Source organism: Leucoraja erinacea, chromosome 4 (genome assembly GCF_028641065.1).
Source record: "Leucoraja erinacea ecotype New England chromosome 4, Leri_hhj_1, whole genome shotgun sequence".
In the NCBI taxonomy this organism is placed as follows: Eukaryota; Metazoa; Chordata; class Chondrichthyes; order Rajiformes; family Rajidae; genus Leucoraja; species Leucoraja erinaceus.
Genome location: NC_073380.1, coordinates 47,332,554 through 47,353,004, shown reverse-complemented (window position 1 = coordinate 47,353,004; position 20,451 = coordinate 47,332,554). Strand labels below are relative to the sequence as shown.

Here is a 20,451-nt window from a genome sequence, read left to right as displayed (position 1 = left end):
TGACTATGGGTACTGTCTGTACGAAGTTGGTAGGGTCTCCCTGTGACCGCATGGGTTGCCTCCCACATTCCAAAGATGTGCAGGTTTGTAGGTAAATTGACTTCTGTAAAGTGCCTCTTGTGTGTAGGATGCGAAACTGGGATAACATAGACCTAGTGTACAGGTCGGCGTAGACTCGATGGACTGAAGGGCCTTGTTCCAGGCTGTATCTCTAAACCAGAGGCTACCATTATACGGTAGAAGAAATCCAATTGGGAATACAGAAAATTAACGTCACTTCGGTGGGGGTTACGGGTTGTGTGCAGCACCTAGGGGTGGTGGTAGGGGGACAGGGAGACCTTTTTACCTGAAAGGCTGGAGTTCGGGGGGGACAGAAGGTTGCGTGTGTTTTTTGCCCACAGGGCTGTTTGTTTCAGCGCCAGGAGGCAGAGGGTGTGTTAGGGAAGAGGGGTTGACGTGTCCTCTGGTGGGCTTGTCGGTGGGTCCAATGCACGATTCACGGGCGCGGAAGTAGAGGGCCGGTTGAGGGAGTTGGCCTTTGTAACTGTGTGTGTGAGCCATTATCAAAAAACCCCCTTGGGGTTGTCGGTGAACCTGTTTGTCGAGCGTGTGGGATCGGTCGGCATCTGTTGGGGGTGGGGGGCGGGGCTAAATATTGGGAGGAGTTGTCGGCAGGGCGGTCCAATGTTTAGTAGGGGACTAGGTTCTGTTTGTCATGTTGTGCATCCAGCGTGTGACAAGATCGCCGGACCCTCAGGAGAATGTTGGCAAGCTGCCAGAGGGGTTTGGGGGTTCGTATTGTTGGGGCAACGGATCGGGTGTATCGGATCAGGGCTGGAGTCTTTTGTCAGAGAAGGTGTGTGTGGAAGAAGGGGGTGTCTGTTTTGGCGTGTTTGTTGCTTGGGCGAAAGCTGAGGCAATGGGAGTGTGGGGGAAGGGGGTGGAGGGCCGGATGGGGGTGGTAAGGAAGCCCCAATGTCACCTGGGTTTTGGGTTTTTGGTCAGGTGAGCGGGGGGGCAGAGCGCCACCGGGGCAACGTTTGTTGCCCACGAACGGACAGATCCCTATCCACCCCTGGCCGCCGGCCAGAAAAGGGGGCCCGCGGGAACTCCCGGGGTCCTCCGTCCCTGCCCACGCTCAAACCAACCTCCAGCCCCAGTAACGGCCTCCCCGCAACCGACGCGCACAGTCTCAGGCCAGCCAGGGACCCGTAGCATGCCGGGCGTGGGGGGGCACCCAGGGCTAGTCCGCCGCAGGACCGCGCGGGTCGCGGGGCTAGGGAGTGCGCGGAGTGGATCGCCGCACTCCGGGCAGGTTGGGAGCGCCCACTCTGTTTGGCGGTGCCGGGCGGCTTAATCTTGGTGAGGGCAAACGCTCAGGCTGTCGGGGTGGGGGGGGGTCTACCTACGGCGGTCGTCTGGGGGTCGTCGTGGTTTAAGAGTCGGGTGTTTATACCATTGGTATTGACCCTGGCCGTCCCATTGTTGGTGCCGCGTTGTTGTGGTGGGGGCGCGGGCTTTCTGTCCTGGGGTGTGTGGTTCGGTCCCTCATTTAGTGTTGGCGTGTGGCCTTTTGGGGACTGGTGTGGGCCGGGCGAGTTCGCAGATGGTCACAGCACTCCCGTTTGTTTTATTCTGGACGATGGGACGGAAGGAGGAGGTGCCATTGGAGTGATCCACCAGGAGTGCTGGTAGCATGAAGTTCAGAAGGGGAGGGACAACTCACCTTTAACAACAACACCCCGGCGCGGCTGGCTTATGCCACACGTCGGCCCATGGCCTCATCCGGTCGACCGACCCAGCGCCTGCCGCGGGGCACACGTTGCTCGCCGGCACATCGCCGGCCACCGTACATTCCTGGCTACTGGGGGCGTGCTTTGGTCGAATGCTGTGGGGGCCTTGTCTATCTATACGCCGTCTCTGCGGACTGTTGTTGGTGGTGGTGCTGGGAGGCCGGGCCGTGGCCAAGGTGGGGGGCCACGTTTTCCGGGGCGCGAGGGTTACAAGGCCCCTGGCAATCCGGGAGCCACCTATGGCCTGTTCAGCCGTGGGGGTCCGCGGGTTTCCCACGCACCCCGGCCTGCCGCGGCCCCCCGGCGGCTCGCCCGGACGTACCGGGGGAAGGCTCGGTCTGATGTCGCTGGTGAGGGCTTGTACGGGGCCAAACGCCACGGGAGGTTCCGGGCCGTGCCAATCTGTCCCAGCGTGGCCTGGTCTGGGAGGGTTTTGATCTTTGGGGGGCCATGTCGCGTTTGGTGTCGTATGGGGTCTGGGTGTCAAGATACCGGCAGGGGCAGGATTCTGGGTTTGTGGGGACCGTGGTGGGTTCTGTATAGTGTTGGGAGGGTGTTTGATTGATTTTGGTGGGGTGGTGAGGGGGTGGCTCAGGTGCGTGGGGGGGTCGGGCGCCGTTGTCGCAGGGTATTTTACGGCATGTCGTTCTCGGAGGAGCGAGTAGTGGGGGTACGCCCTATTGACTTTAGTGTTTGCGCTGGGTCTTCGGTGTCTGTTTTGGTGTGGTGTGTTGCGGGAGTGTGGGTGTTTGGGGTAGCCGCTACGTTTCGTTGTGGCTTCTTTTCTCCACGGGGTCCGGGGAAGGCATAGGGTGCCGGGGCGGGGGGGGGGGAACAGAAGTAAGCAAAGGAAAGGCGTGTGGCGGGTGTCACAGATGGCGGGGGCGACACGGCTACCTTTTTTAGATGGGCACCGGGTTGGCGCAGTGAGAACCTCTCACATGGCGACTCGGGTGAGTTTCGACTTTGGGGCAAAGCGAAGAGAGGCGTGTACAGACTCGCTTTGTGGTCGTGTAGTCCTGAAGGTTTGTGCGCTGTTGTGTGGGTGACATTTCGGCCACATCTACGCATGCTGAAAAGTCTCGTGTTTTACCGTCCTGAATGTTTCCCCCTTTTTTGAGTAATGCGATTTTGCGCTTTTTGCAAGCTGGGCACCTTTTGTGCAGCGTTCGTGTGCGAAATTTCGCCAGCTTTTCCATACGAAAAATCTCCTTTATGTGTCCTAATGTTTCGGCGCTTTTTGCATGCTGAATTTTCGTCACTTGTTGTATGCTGAAATTTCGGTGGTTTTCGTGTGCTGGACTTTCGTTGCTTTTCATGTCCTGTAATTTTGTCGCTTTTCGCATGCTAAAATGTCGTCACTTTTTGCGTGTTAAATTTTCATCGCTTTTCATGTGCTGATATTTTGTCACTTTTCATGTGCTGATATTTGTTGCTTTAATGTCCTGAATTTCGTCTGACTTTCCATGCCCTAAATAAGCCAGAACCCCCCCGGAGAGAAGGCGCCAAGGGACGGAGAGGCAGCCACAAGATAAGACACAAAGGGACGGAGGGGGGGTTTCCTGAGGGTTTCCTCTTGGTTGCAGAAAAGAGATTGCTTTCGCACATTCGAATGCTCAATGTCTTCGGCGCACAGGGAAGGGGGAATGGCGGAAGCGGACTGAACCCTAGAGAAGTATGTCGCCTTAAGCCATCTGGGAATTCGTATCTTTATGAGGAACGAAATAGGCGGGGCGGCGCCGGGGAAGCTGAGTTTTTTGTTGGGGGGGCGGACAGCAGCCAAGGAGCCTAATTCCGGCTGGGCAGGAAGTTTGGGCGGGCGAACGATCTGGAGACGGAAAGGCGGAACTTTTTGCAAACAGGAACTTTCCGGCACTTTTTGCGACCTCCAGGTTTTGGAGCAGAAGGAGTTCAAAGACTTTCGTCCAAGTTAGCATGATTAATTTCGAAACTTAAACGAGGGCTGAGAGGCACTTGGTTTTAATTTCCTGGAATGTTCTCTGTGGGGAGATCAGTGCTTAATTTCTGTCTGCTGTTGTTCACTGCAGACATTAAATTGGTTTTTTTTTTTTTTTGGTTCGGCTCTTTCAGGTGCTGAATTTCCGTCCACTTACTTGTTCTGAGAGGCGTGTTGAATAAAAGAACTTTTCGTGGGCTTGACTTTCGTCTTTTTTCCCCTTGGCGGTGCCAGGGAGGTCGACCATATCTGCACGATCCCTGCTGAGTCAACACTAGGGGAAGTTTGAGTGAAATTGGTGGTCCTGGGATGCATGCAACAGTTGCGGTCTCTTTTAGCCAATGGGGATATTAGGAGGGTTCGCTTTTCACTTCTTGAGGGACATGTCTCTTTTATGTACAGAAGCTGAGTCCGTCGTTCGGGTTTGAAGGACAGTAAATGTTAAAGCACCCGGTGGTGCTGAATTTTTGGTGGCATATTGCGGAAAGGAAACGGTCTTGTCGCTAACCACAGCTGAAATTTCGCCCCATTTCTAGGTTGTCTGGAATTTCGTTTCGCTTCTAGAGTCCTGATAAAAGCTAAGTTCCGGAGGCGCAATTTTCGTTCCTAAGAAATCTTGAAAGGTTGGCGCTTTTCGCTATCGGATAGCAAAGCTTTCATGGCTTTGACATTGGGTGTCGCTTTATGCAGCCGGTCAGTTCGTCACTTCTTTGCATGCTGCATGTTCGTTGCTACTGCTCTGTGCAATCTATTTTGTTGGTTTTAACTTTCCTAAGTGTTCCTACCATTTTCCGCGTGCTGAAGTGTTGTTCCCCTTTTGCAAGATGAATTATATGTAGCTTTCTTCGTGGCTGAAATTTGCCACTTTTTACGCCCTGAAATCTCAGTCACTTTTTCGCGTTCAGAACATTCCGTCGCTTTTTCGCGTGCTGAAGGCTTTGTCGCGAAAATTTCACATGTCTGACTGTTTTGTCACTTTACATCGCCCCGAGGATGGGCTCACTTTACATCGTGCTGATTATTAGACGGTTCTCACATGTAAGCCTAGCACTGATCCTCCGTTTTGCGCGTGCTAATTTTTTGTCGCAATTTAATGTCAAGCTGAATGTTTGTCGCTTTTCATGTGCTGAACTTTCGCGCACTTTTCCGTCTCAAAATGTCGTTGCTTATTGTTGTCCATGATGTCTCGGCGCTTTTTCACACGCTGAATTTTCGTTGCGTTTTCATTGTTGGAATGGCTTTCGGGTCTATTTTTCATGCTCCTGAATTTAGTCGCTTATGGATCCTTATAATTAGTGTCGCTTTTCGTCACTACTGGAACTGTCGTCACTTTTTGCTGTTCAAAATTTTCGGTCCTATCCGTGTGCTGAATATTACAGGGCATCTTTTTTCATCGTCCTTGTAATGTTCCTCCCTTTTTAGCTTGCTGAATTTTTGTCGCTTGTTGCACGCTGATTTTCGTTGGTCGTTTTCGGGTGCTGCAAATTTCGCATCCTTTCTTGCCTCTGAAGTTTTGTCGCTTTATGCGTCCTGATGTTTCATCACTTTACGCATGCAGATGTTTCGTTGATTTTAGTGTGCTGAAATTTCGCCACTTTTCGCAATCTGAATATCGTTGCTTTTTTTGTGCTGAAATTTTGATGCTTTTTGTGTACTGGAATTTCGTCGCTTTTCATGTCCTCAAATTTCGTCGTCGCTTAATATGGATCCGGTAATTTCAATCTAGTTTCGCTAAGCTGAAATTATCATTTTTTTGCATGCGATATTTCTCCTTCTGAAGTGTCCCCCCCCCCCCCCCCGCCCCCCCCCCCCCGTTCACTATCTGTAGGCCCTGGTGGTAAGAAGCTTTATAACCATCTAGCCTTAAAATCCGAGCTTGAGTATAGGCCTCTCGGCCCTATGGATGTTAAAATTGGACCAGCCTTGGTAGAGCAAGGTCTGAGTCCCATGTGCCTACAATTATTGGATCACCCATCCCATTCCCTTCTCAGAGGATGTGCCTATCCAATTTATTTTAACTGATGACAATGAACCTGCTGCTCCACGCACTTTTTTCCACTGGGAGCTCATTCCACACCGCCACCACTCTCTGAGTAAAGAAGTTCGCCCCTCCATATTACCCCTAAACTTCTGTCCCTTAATTCTGAAGTCATGTCCTCTTGTTTGAATCTTCCCTATTCTCAAAGGGAAAAGCTTGTCCACCTCAACTCTGTCTATCCCTCTCATCATTTTCAAGACCTCTATCAGGTCCCCCCTTAACCTTCTGCGCTCCAGAGAATAAAGACCTAACTTATTCAACCTATCTCTGTAACTTAGTTGTTGAAACCCAGGCAACATTCTAGTAAATCTCCGCTGTACTCTCTCTATTTTGTTGACATCCTACCTATAATTTGGCGACCAAAATTGTACACCATACTCCAGATTTGGCCTCACCAATGCCTTGTACAATTTTAACATTACAGCCCAGCTTCTATACTCCAATGCTTTGAGTTGCATAAAGGCTAGGACTAACCAAAAGCTTTCTTTAAACCCACCCTATCTTATATGATCAATCCACCTTCCAAGCATACTTGCCACGGGTTATAACCCCATATCCCTCTGTTCTGTATTCCTTGTATTTCCCTACCATTTTAACCACCAATACGTACGTCCTAGTTTGGATTTGTCCTGACAAGGTTTACATTCAGATATAGCAGCATTAACTTCTAACACTGCCATCTATTAAATTTTCTGTTCCACGCTGTAATTAACGCACACCTCTGTATGCTTTCCAAAATAACCTTCATTGATAAATAATAAGGGTGCACTGATACTCTATGGTATCTCTGCCTATACTCCATTATCCAAATTTATGAGTACCTTCTGTGTTGATCCATTGATGCATTTAACATCTTTACAAAGTACCGCAACACAGGACTCCCTGAGGCCACCCACTAGTCACCTGCCTCCAAAACAAATAGCAGAAAGCCACCATTACCTCTGGCTCTCCCCTTCAGCCACTGTTTGGCCGAAACTTTTGCAAGACTGAATCGGGGGCGGGGACAAAACAGGGAAAAGGAGGAGGAGCCTAGGCAGCTGGGGGATGGGAGGGGATATGTTGTGCCACATTTCCTTCGCCCATAGATGCTGCTGCACCCGCTGAGTTCTCCAGTTTTTGTGAACTTCGATCTCCAGAATCTGCAGTTCCCTCTTATATTGTTCCGTTGAACGTTATCTGAACCACATTCATAAGAGGAAACCTTGTCAAAGGCATACGAAGTCGATAAGATCAACATAAAATGCTAGTACCCTCGTCATTTCCCTAGTAGGCCTCTTCAAAAATCAAGAAGATTAGTCAACCGAGACATCCAGGCATTCAGTATCATGTTGACTGTTCATCCAACTCAGACAATGTTTACTCTAGATGCATTTATATATATACCTAAGTCTCTGATCCCCTTAGCATTTGGTCCACCACTGAAGTCAAAAAAGCTCATCTACAGATTGCTGTAGGTTTCTCGTCTGAACCCTTTTTAAAACAATGGAAACAACATGAGCAAGTTACGCAATCCTCGGGACTATTTCCTCGAGAGGTAATGACGATTTATGGTCCTGAGTTTCGTCGGTGTTGTCGACATGCTGAATTTTTCTGTGCTTTGTGTGCGAAAGATATCCCGTATCCACCTTCATGCATTAAGCTGAACCTCGTCGATTTCAGTTCCATATTTTTTGGTCGCTTCTATGCATAGTCAGTTTCGTCACTTGAGCATGCCTGAATTTTCCATTGTAACTTGTGTGATGAGATTTCGCCACTTTGCATGCGAATTTCGGCTTTTTGTATGCTGAAATTCGCATTTTCGGTGCTGGATTTCGTCGCTTTATGCATCCTGTATCTCGGCGCTTTTCGCTAGCATTGAAAGTCGTACCCCTTTATGACATCTACATTGTTTGTCGCTGTTAGTCACAAAGTGAAATCATTTTCGCTGCAAAAAGATGTTCTGTAATTTCGTTGCTTTATGCCACTATGAAACCTACGTCCTCACGTTTGCCTGCTGAATTTCCGTTGCTTACTGTGTGCTGAAATGTATGAGCGACTTTTCGTGGTGCTGGAATTTCGTCGCTTTCATGTCCTGACATTTTGTGCTTTATGCCATCTGAGAGTCTAATACAACCTCTCGTCCCATGATAGATTTGGTATAACCCTTGCTTTATATGTGTCTCCAGTCCCTTGCACATGTGGTATGTACAAGATGCACAGATTGATCGCGTGCCAGGTCGGGCTCATAAACAGGATACAATATCTCTTTCAGAAAATCACTACCACCAGTGAGGCCGCACGCCATAGAATACTTTAAATGCCATTCTGTATCGGTCCCCTACGAGTCGGACACAGTCGGTCAGGTACAAGTCAGGTAGTGAGTCACATTGGGGGGTAATCTGTCAGCCTCGTGAAAATGCTTGCAACGGATGACAGGACAGTATAGCATTAATATCTGAATAGGGAACAAATCGCAGATTTTAATGTGAAGACCGAAAGAAAGAGGACTACTTAAGTTAATTCTATCAAGTCCAACGGTCATACTACACGGACCCATTTTATACTTCTCTACCTCATACGTTTCTACATAGGTCTATTAGTGCTCGGCTATTTATATCTGCATGAACCCTCTGCAGCACTATATGAAGTATCCATCTTATTCTATCATATTTCCAATATGATTGATCTGCATTTTCTTTTTCATACATCATCCCAGAGGACTGTTTTCAAATACTAAACCAACTAAATACCCTGTGATTTGTAAGCACGCTGTACCCAAAAACAAAACGTACACATCACATTTACTACACGAACTGACAGCACTGTGAGAGTGACCAGTATTAACCTTCGTGCTTTAAGTCATCGTCCATAAAACACAAGTTGCTTCACAACCAAGTGACTTTAAGCTTTAAAATTGTGGCGGGTGTGTGGTTAGTGCTTGAAACCTTGACTTCCTATTGCCACCATCAATGCAGTTCTGTAATCTGTCTGTGGACTGGGGAGATTCATGAGGTGTGAAAACTAGAGAAGGAGAGAAAAATATGCAGATGGTTTTACAGTTGCACAATTAGTTGAAGGGCTGCCTCCTGACCAAGTGACCTGGGTTCACTCCTGAACTCCAGTACTTTCTGTGTGGAGTTTGCACGTTCTTCTTGACAGCAACGTGTGGTCCCGGCTCCAGCACTCTGGTTTCCATCGCAACCTTCTGACAGTGTGGGTGAGCGTGTAGGTAATGACGCGTCCCACTCGTGTGTCTAGCTCGGATTGGCTGTTGATCTGCTGTCGGGAGAACAACCTTCTACAGTACTAACTATATCATCTTATTATGCGAGGACGCCTCAAGAGAGTCTCACGTGAGACGAACCGCGCTAGTTCGCCTTACGAATTTTAGCGACTAGAGTAAAAAAATGGTAATCCCTTCAGGACATACTGAAATAAGACCAGTATCAACCGACCATCAACCACGTTTGCTAATGGCAAGATTAAGACACCCAATATCAGAACAAATGTCCCTGCAAAAAGTTCAACAACAACGCCACATACTAGTGGCAGCATAGAGGACATCGGCCGCGTACAAGCGGCTCGCGCTTCCGGCAGCACACAAAATAAAAATATCCGGACCACTCGAAATCCCACAAAAAACATCGCCCCACAATGTGTTCCACTGTGCGGAAGGATACCATGTCCATGCCCATCTCCATTCGCAACATAGTCATGCCTCTTTAGGCCTCCACAGTTGCCGTCGTACGGGAGGCCTGACTGTCTCCTCGCCCTGCTTCTGCGCAACGGACTGGTGTTGCTCCACGCTTCAGTACCGAGTCCTCACAGTCGGTCGCTGGGATGGCTGGAACGGCCGATCCCTACCGTACGTCCCTTGTGCATTCCGAAGCCCTGACCTGTATTTGTTCATAACCATTCACATGCCGTGCCTCCCTACTGCTTCATAAAGTCTTAATCGGCCAGCGCCTCCTGATCTATACTGAAAACCGACTTATGGCCCCGCAATGGTGGGCTGGGCCCTTGCGCACGCCTCCATTAGCAGTCTCGACGTGTAATGATACACGGCGGTCTCATGCATACCGGAGGTCCAGCGCGGTGGACACCCAATCGATCAGCTGGTTCGAACCCATAGCAGTGCATTCGCTCCTCCTTCTCGCTCCGCGTAGCGCTCCACTGTCCTTCTCTGTTTCGACCATCGCTCCACGGGTCTCAGGCGGTGCTGGGGGGGGCGCGCGGGGGATCTGAAACTGAAAGAACTTGCTCTGGTCCCTTATCTGCCTGCGCATGAGCACACCCCCTAGGAACGACCCTTCTCGTTCAACTGGCGCGGGGTCCTCGCGTGCACCTACATTAACGTGCTGTCCCTTCATAAACTACCGAACCTCGCCAGGTACCAAGGACGGGGCGCGGCGTCACGCACACACGTTAAGCTCACGGGCACTGACAGTACAGGAGTTGTCTCCGCAGGACCAGCATCCCACATACACAACATAGTATGCACTCTCCAACCTAGAAAACGAGGTCAAACTTAATTCCTCCGCCATACAACTTCTACCTTCTAAGCAAATGGTGGTCGCTCACCGGGGATCATCTTTCTGCCTGGTGGTCAGCCTCCCAGCCAGTGCTATGGCTGCACTCCGCCTCTGTGCAGATATTCAGTGACACTAGACCAGTAACAAGACTTAGCATCCGTAATATTGCCTACTGTCAAGCGGATGCTGCTCAGAAGTGCTGTTGACCACAGTCTCTCATTGGTTGTTTCCATCCTGTACTAACTATGAACAAGTTTGTTCACTCAAAATGATTTTCCTGGCGCAGAAATAGCGGCAGATGGCACTCTGAAAAGCAGATTATTTTTATTATCTCAGAGACGACACATAGCTTGACTTCCAAACTTCCTCTACTCACCTGACACGGTAGCGGAGTCTTGGCTAGTGCTGCGCTCTCTACAGCGCTTCGCTCTCTCGCAGTGACCTACATCATATCACATAACTCCTCTAAGTAAAACATGCAATCCCTTTCTGCTCTTCGCAGTTGATTTCGCAAGTTTAATAAGAAAAACTTGGCCTGTATGCATTCAACCTGCTATTAACAATTATAAATTCCTTTTATTCTGATTTTTAAAAAAAATGCATGCTGTGTGAAAATGAACTCAGGCAATTTGTGCAACATATCAATTAGAATACTAATATTAAAATGTCAAACCACTAACTGAGTCAATGTAGCGTTAAAATTAGATTTTTTGCATTTAGCATTTGCTAATTTTAGATGTTTTTGTACTGTACTGTTTCCTTAATTTTAAAAAAATGGATGAATCACAAAATATAGAGCCTCATATATATAAAACATTCAGTAAATATAAGTTGGATGTAATTATGTCAAACCGGGAAGCTGCGTACCTTTGCACTACATTACCATGACCACAATTGCCCCAGGATTTCATGAAATTCTTATCTGGTTAGATAAGAGAAGCAAAACATTTTTCAAAACAAAATAATGCATTACAATCGTATAGATTGTCCAAAAATAACTATCGTATTCTTCACCGCAAAATGACAAGGCGTTTAAAAGAATATATTTTCACTTTTCTGAAAGGACACCCTTTGTCTTTTTCAAATATAGGACAAAAAATAAGCCACAGAAGCATCAATCCATTCTCAAACATTGATACACATTTACTGATACACACAACACAGATTCATAGTTACCAATTATGTGCATTCACAGGCCCATAATAATATTATTCATGTACACGTCCATCAAAATGTTTCACACACACACACACACACGCCACACACTCACACACCCACACACACACACACCAAGACACACACCCTAAGCACATCCGACAACACACCACACACACACACACACACACCACACAACCGACACACATCACACACACAACTACATCCACACACTCCACACACACACACACCACACCCAACCCACAGGGGGGGAGCAGGGGGGGCACACCACTACACACACCACACACACACACAAGGGAGGCACACGCTTCACACATTTCACACACACACACACCCTCTGCTCACACACCACCACACGACACACTCACGCGCACACACAACAACCACACACACACCACACACACGGAGCACACACACACACCACACACAACACAGACCACAACACCACACACACACACACCACACACCACACCACGCCACACACACACACCGAGGTCACACACACACCACACACATCACACACACAGCACACACACCACACACCACACACACACACACACACACACACACACACACACACGCACACACACAGCAACACACCCACACACACAACACACACTTCCAACATGCCAACAGACAAATACATTCAATGATCCTGATATAGAGGCACATGTCGCCATACAATCATTCTGGATGTACATGCACAATCATACACACATTTTCACATTTATTGATATGTGTGCGCACTTATAAATAAAAATGCATATTAGTTGTTAATATATATGAATACATACAGGCATACATTCATGTTCACTGATGTATGTGCAGACACATGATCATTGACACAGAAACATGATCAATCTCTGAGATACATGTAAAGAGGTACAAACACATTCAGAGTTATTTATATACATACACATAAACAGGCAAACACATTGTATTTATTTTCCTTGATAAAAACACAATCACAAGCACACAAACCCATTCAGAATTACTTACACACACGGGCACACAGATGTTTAAATAAATGCATATTCACTGACCTTCACAGCAAGACAAACAATTTAATCGTTACTGATAAACACAGGCAGAGGCTTACAGACACATTCATTGTTACTGGTAAGTAATTATATTCACGGACATAAAAATACATTCAGAGTTATTGACGTGGATTTATTTACATGCCTCCTTTAATTTGCTGTTGACCAGAAAATCTGAGCTTTAGGAGCGACAATTTAAAAAAAAAACACAATCTAAACTGTAAACAGAAAATTCTGGAAATGCTCAGCAGATTAGGTGCGGGAGGGGAAACCTGTGGGAGGGGAAACAGAGTTCTTTTTTGCTTTAAGGAGCGATTTGTTAGTTTACATTTATGCATCTGTCTTGAGTTTTGGTGAAACCTTGAAAAAATACTTTTATATCACGGAAAGAAAATGACAAATTACCCATATGCTGGGACTCTTAACAGGTTGGTTGGCATCTGTCCATCTGCGAGAGGTGATGGTGCAACATTAACATGGGCCTACTTGGTGAGGGAATTGTTTCATCTGTGTTTGCATTTCCTTCAGTGGCTGACTAGGTCTATTCATGACAGATAGACCCTTCTATAGTTTCCACGGGTGAAGTTGTCTCTGGATTGGCGAGGATGCTGCTGTTGACGTTGCCCAATATGCAGTGCTGGTGCTGGGCCTCCAGAGTCTTGAACCACATGCTGTTGTGATGCTTCATACCTGCCTGGAGGTCCCCAACAAGGTCATAGCCTCAGAATTAAAGGACGTTCTTTTAAGATGAGGAGGAATTTCTTTAGTCAGAGGGTGGTATATCTGTGGAATTCTTTGCCACAGAAGGCTGTGGAGGCAAAGTCAGTGGATATATTTAAGGGAGAGATAGATAGATTCTTGAATAGTACAGATGTCAGAGGTTATGGTGAGAAAGCAGGAGGATGGGGTTAGAAGGGAGAAATAGATCAGCATTGATTGATGGTGGAATAGACTTGATGGGCCAAATGGCCTAATCCTGCTCCCATCTCTTACGATCTTATGAACTACACACAGCAAATTATAATACAGCACTAATTTGAGTAAAATAACTCCTTTATTTAGTTTTACTGATGATATAAATATTAAAACAGGAGACAGGCAATTCCATGCTTACTTTGAAAACGACCAAGGGTTGTTTACAAGTGCCAGATAACTTTTCTTCAATATTACTTGAAAGATGACACTCTTATGATAGAGAGCATGCTCCTAGGGCCAAAGTTGATTTTGTTATCAAATTTTTTAAATTTGTTTGTTTAATTTATTAGAAGTTAATACAGTACAAAACAATACAGTGGTACATAGGTGCCAACTATGTCATAACGTAATACATTCTATGTACAACCTCTAGTTTTATGTTTTTGAAGTAAAAAAAAACAAAAACAAAAAAAAAATAGAGAGAAGAAAAAGAGGAAAAATAGATAGTAGAAAATTGAAAAACGTGAAGTGTGTATATAAGAAAATAAAAAGTAGAAAGTAGAAATAGGAGAAAAAGACCCTTAAAAAAGAAATTTTCAAATCTTTGTTCGGAGATGTAAATCTATCCACGACCTGATTTGAAATCAGTAATCTTTACGGTACTGCTGCATCACATGATTCCAAAAAGTCGATGAAAGGGGACCAACTGCTTTAGAATTGGTCATATTTATCTATTTGCATCTCTTTGCATGAACTTTATGTAGTAAGTCAATTTCAAATATTATTTAAGAACTCAATAATTCCTATTATTTGATAGCGATCTAATTTCTGCTAATATATGACTGCATTGCCCATAAAATAACACTGGGCTATATTTATAATTCAGTATTATTTTAATCAATTATGCAGGAAAATTGAAAATTAAAAAGCATTATTCTTCTAATATTCAAATTGGTTTACTTGCATCTCTTATGACTAATTATTATACTTGATAAATCTTTCCATTCTTCAAACACATCACATGAAAACTGCTGGCAACATTTAGAGATATAAAGTAATTTCAACAAATGACGATTTAGAAATATTTATAGATGTTCTGAAAGATATTTAGTAAATATACAGTGTGTTTTTTCCCCATTTTCTAACAAGGTACCCATTAGGATCGTAATCTTGCCACTGTCAACAGCCTTGTCCAGAAGGGATGTAGAAATTAATTGTGAAAATATTCCAAATCTCTATAATCTTCTACCCTATTATGGTGCCAGAGTTTCAGACAAGGACTTCAATTATTAAATATATCCAACTTGTCATTGAAAACCCTTATTAAATATTCCATCTTGGTTCTGGAACGAGGGACAATTCAGTCATAAATATATTCATCTCCAAATGAAAATCATACATTATTCTATAAGCAAATGCACAAACCGACCATTTCGGTGATATATTAAACCAGTGCAAGAAGCCCAGACACTGGCCTAGACGTTCAATTACACAAATACGTTTTCTCCCCACGCTGTCAGGCAATTGAGAATTTACTTTCTGCAGGATGAAATGTGGTAATGATCATTTCCAAGTCATTTTAGCTCCCTGGAAATTTAAGCAGGCACTTACTGGGGTGAATCACACTTGTACATGACATGTTTTAGGTGCAGGATATGCATCTAATGGGGAGCAGTTCTCACTTGCCACCTTCTAGTATTGGCAGGTGAAATTTGGTGACATTATTCCAGTTTCTAGTCATTGGCTAATGACAAATCTATTCGGATTTCATAAACAAAAAAAAGCAAACTGCTGGAGGAGCTCAGCGGGTCAGGCTGCTGTGTTCCTCTTGCCGTTTGCTCTTTGTTCAAGATTCCAGTTAATGCAGTCTATAATGTCTCTAGGGTTTCTTAACACAGTTTGCTCTGAATCTGAGCAATTTAAGGGAATGTTCACTTTCTCATTAGCAGCTTCCGTAGTGTGCAGGCAAGAAGTGTTTGCTCATTCCCACTAAAGACGTACAGGTATGTAGATTAATTGGCTTGGTAAATGTAAACATTTTTTTTTATGCCCCTAGTGGGTGTAGGATAGTGTTCAAATGCAGGGATTGCTGGTCGGCGCAGACCCGGTGGGCCTAAGGGCCTGTTTCCTCACTGCATCTCTAAACTAAAAAACTAAACTAAACTAAATTAATCCCACTCACGCATAGACTTCTATTGGCCCCCTAATGCTACTTTAGAACTGGGATTCCAGTTACAATAGCCACCAGTGTGGTGATCCTACAGATCTTGCCTGAAGATCTGTAACTTGTGCAAATGTGTCAGAGGGCAACAGGCATGAATGGAAACAAGGGACACAACTTATAGAAAGGCTATCATTCCTTACCTGGCTTTTGCATTTCTACCAGAGCAATTGAGCTTCACTGTTCTGAAAGCCACAGCAGCGGAAGAAGCTCCTTAAAGATTATATTTGGCCCAACTATTGTCATTGATTGCTGCTTAATGTACCACTAGCCATCAGATCAGTAGAGACCTTGCATGCAGCAGCAGGAGGAGCAGAAGGAAACAAGAAGAGGAAGATTAATTAATTTAGTTTGGAGATACAGCATTGAAACAGACCCTTTGGCCCATTGAACCAACGCTGTTCATTGAACATCCATTCACACTCACTCTATATTATCCCACTTTCTCACATGACAGGGGCCTAGTAATCTACATCTAAGACATTCTGCACATCTTTGGGATGTGGGAGGAAACCAGAGCACCTGGCAGAGTACTCACGTGGTCACAAGGAGATCAATCAAACTCCACATGGACAGCACCCAAGGTCAGGATCGAACCTGGGTCTCTGGCGCTGTGAGGCAGCAGTTCTACCAGCTGTACCACTATGCCACAGATAGTGAAGGAGAAGAGAGAGAAGGAGAAAGAGGAGGAGAAAGAGAAAGAGGTGCTGAATCATCATCCTGATTTAGACGTTAACGATACAGGGCGGAAACATACCTGCCGGTCCACTGAGTCCACGCCGACCAGCGATCACTCATATACACTAACACTGTCTTACACATGAGGGACAATTTATAATTTTAATGAAGCTAATTAACCTACAAACCTGTATGTCTTTGGAGTGTGGGAGGAAACGGAACACCTGGAGAAAATCCATGCGGTCACAGGGAGAACTTACAAACTCCATACAGACAGCACCCATAGACAGGATGGAACATGGGTGTCTGCTTCTGTAAGGCAGCAACTCTATTGCTGCGCCCCTGTGCTGCCCAAAACATCACCAGCAGCATATGTCAGGTGCAGAACAGAGCAGCAGGCAGCACAGACGGGAAGCCCTATCCTAAACCGCAGCCTGCGTGTTTTATATTGAGTATATGCTATGTGCTATATTAATAATAGCACACATCTCATGAGGTACACAGATAAATAGTTCCCAGCCCGCTCATAAACATTTGTCACCACGATAGACACTTTTTAGCTTTGGCTGTATGACAAAGGATCTCTAGTCTACTTCCATTTTTACCATAGTCATAGTTAGAGTCGTAAAGTGATCCAGTGTGAAAACAGGCCCTTCGGCCCAACTTACCCACACCGGCCAACAATGTCCCAGCTACACTAGTCCCACTTGCCTGCGTTTGGTCCATATCCCTCAAAAGCTGTCCTATCCATGTACCTGTCTAACTGTCTCTTGAATGATGGGATAGTCCCAGCCTCAACGACTTCCTCTGGCAGCTTGTTCCATACACTCACCACCCTTTGTCTGAAAAAGATACCTCTAGGATTCCTATTAAATCTTTTCCCCATCACTTTGAACCTATGTCCTCTGGTTCTCGATTCTCCTACTCTGGGCAAGAGACTCTGTGCATCTACCCAATCTATTCCTCTCATGATTTTGTACACCTCCATAAGATCGCCCCTCATCCTCCTGTGCTCCATGGAATAGACCCACCCTACTCAACCTCTCCCTATAGCTCATACCCTCTAGTCCTTTCAACATCCTCGTAATTCTTTTCTGAACCCTTTTGGCCAGAAAAACACAAACAACTGAAAGGTATTCTTAAAATTCCAGAAGTACTTATTACAGTTGCAAGTTTTACATTTTCTATTGTATTGAACCTCAGCAGCTGTCGTATTTTGCCAGGCTTGTAATGATAGATCCAAATATAGGAAAAATAAGCAGAATGATCTACCTGCCTGATTAATATGTCATTCTATTATGTTTCCTCAGAGATATGTGAAGGTCAGGTAACATTCACAATAGTCCAGATGCATCACATCTAGTGGTCTTGATATCACTGTTTAATAGCCACCACTCTCAAATAACATTATTTCATTCAGCATCTTTCAATATAATTAAATTATTATACTTGGCATTGACTCTGAGCGTGAAAAATACAGAGTGTGGTTTGTATGATCAGCCCTGTTGAATAAATTGACCTTCATAGAGTCATAGAATCATTCAGTATGGAATGACTTCAGTTTCAGAATTGTGGCAAGCAAAAGAGGGCAAGAAGAAGTAAACAAAAGCTGAACCTGTATTTCATCAAAGCTGCATTAAAAAAAATCTCTTAATGGGTCCACTGCTATGGGTGCACAGCTGACATTTACATCTGAGTGTGGCCACCTACTCACGATGCAAGTCCTAATAATTGGAACTGCTTTGGGTGTGAAGTCACTGTGGTGAATCGTGCATCATTGACCTTGAAGGTTTAGTTTCTATAAATGTATGTTTTCACAGGAGAGGTGTCTCTAAAAGGACATGGCTTGCATTATCTCTTTATGGATAACATGGCAAGGTCATGCTTCCAGTAATCATTAATGAGGCCCAGGGCTAATTCAGCGTTAATGAATCTAATTATTCATGGTTAATTTGAATGACCATGCTTGACAAGGTCCTATGTGTCTCTCAAAGATAGGCAGCATGGAATATTGCACATGAATAAAACTTAGCATCGCCTGAGAGTTTACCTCCTGTAGCCTCTTAAAATGGGAGGAAATTGTCCTTTTACCCTCATCAGATGGACCAGGGGACTTGCCACAATGCTGCATTCCAAACTGAGAAGGGATCTTGCCTTTTGCCATTATGGAAACAACTCATCATATGCAGTTCATTGATCTTTCATTTTGCATCATTTTGTAAGTGCTGAGGTTGGAACGTTGGATGGCAACAGCATGTTGTAGAATGCAATCACCCCTCCCAATGCACTTGTTGCAGCGCCCCTTCAATGGTTCAATGGTGCTTGATTGTCACATATACCGTGGTACAGTGAAATTTATTTTTGCATACAGCTCAGTAACAGTTACTATACAAAAGCACATCTTAGTTTATTATTTTTATTTTAGAGATGTAGCTCGGAAACAGGCCCTTCAGTCCACCGAGTCCACACCGACTGCGATCCCAGCACATTAACATTATTTTACACACACTCGGGACCAATTTACATTTATATCAAGCCAATTAACCTCCAAACCTGTACGTCTTTGGAGTGTGGGAGAAAACCGAAGATCTCGGAGAAGACCCACGCAGTCATGGGGAGAACGTACTCCTATATACAGACAGCATCCGTACTCGGGATCAAACCCAGGTCTATGGTGCTGCAAGCACTGTAAGGCAGAAACTCCAGCGCTGCACCACCATGCCACCCTGAAGTGTACTAAACCTACCATGAGCTATCCCTATGGCCCCACTGACCTCCAGGTCCAGGCATGTTGGAGGGATCACTGCTACAGCTGTCCTAGGAGGCAATCAGGTGGCTGATAATTGGAGAAAAAAGAAACTGCAGTTGCTGATTTATTTTAAAAAAACACATAAAGTGTTGTAGTAACTCCGCGAGTTAGGCAGCATTTCTGGAAAACATGGATAGTTGACATTTCGGGTCTGGACCCTTCTTCTGACTGATTGTAGTTGGGGATAGAAAGCTGGAAGATGGGGGGGGGGGAGGGGGGGGGGGAGGGAGAGGCTAGGACAAAGCCTGGCAGGCCGTAGGTGGATACAGATGAGGGTTTTCTTTGATAGACAGATGGTTGGACACAGACCAGAGTTGACAAGATAGAAGGTGTGAGACAAAAAGGCTGAAGCATCCCGTTTTGGCAGCTTACAATCCAAAGGTATGAATATTGAATTCTCCAATTTTAGATATCAACGCTCCCCCTCTTTCCCCTACTGCCCCTCTTCTTTCCTCTTCCCTCTTTGCCACGGTGCCCCACCTGGACACACCTATTCCCCCCCACCAACCTACTTTCCTTCCTCCAGCATCACAATTTGCAATTCTTCAATCCTTTTGTCTCACACAATATTCTAGATGACTTCATGACTCTTACACACAATGTCCCAACTAATAACGACAAACATACCATATGTCTTCTTTACCACACTATCTACTGTATTTCCCGGCAATGAAGACGCACCTGCATCGAAGACACACCCTCATTTTGAGTTGCTAAATTTTGAAAAAAGGCTGGCGGGACAGAATTTCTCACGCTTAAAAAAAAATAAAAATAAAGAAAGTGACTATTCAAGTTGCCCAAGGCTTCCAGATCTCCTCCATTCTGAGTGACTGAATGCGTGGGGGGTGGAGGGTGATGGCAGGTGGAGAGATGGTGGGAAAAACAGGAGTGCTAAGGAGCTAGGAAATTCAAACATAAGGATCAGTAGTGCTAAAACAGGAGCGGCCACAGGGATCGGACATCATTCCCGGGCGGTAGAAGGCGCTGATGTGGTGGCCGGTTTCGTTGTTCCCTCCCCGGCGGAATTTAAGGATTTGCGGGAAGCAGCTGACATGGGCGAGGCCGGCGAGTGGCAGGAAAGAGGTGTTCAGACGGAGAGCACCGCCAGAGGTGAGCGGGCCGGCATAAGGCGCTGAGGTGGTGGCCGGTTCCGCTGTTCAGTCCCAGCGGCCGCTCACAGCCACCCGAGCTATTGTATATGAATGCGCGAAGTATAAGAAGTAAAGTAGATGAGCTTGAGGCTCAGTTAGAGGTTGGTAGATATGACATTGTGGGGATTACTGAGATGTGGCTGCAGGAGGATCGGGCCTGGG

General features: G+C 45.7%; 1 protein-coding gene across 1 annotated transcript in view; it reads left to right on the top strand.

The window, feature by feature from the left end:
* Positions 1-20,451, top strand: part of kcnk9 (potassium channel, subfamily K, member 9) — a 79,350-nt gene that overhangs the window by 19,120 nt on the left and 39,779 nt on the right. The window lies entirely within an intron of this gene.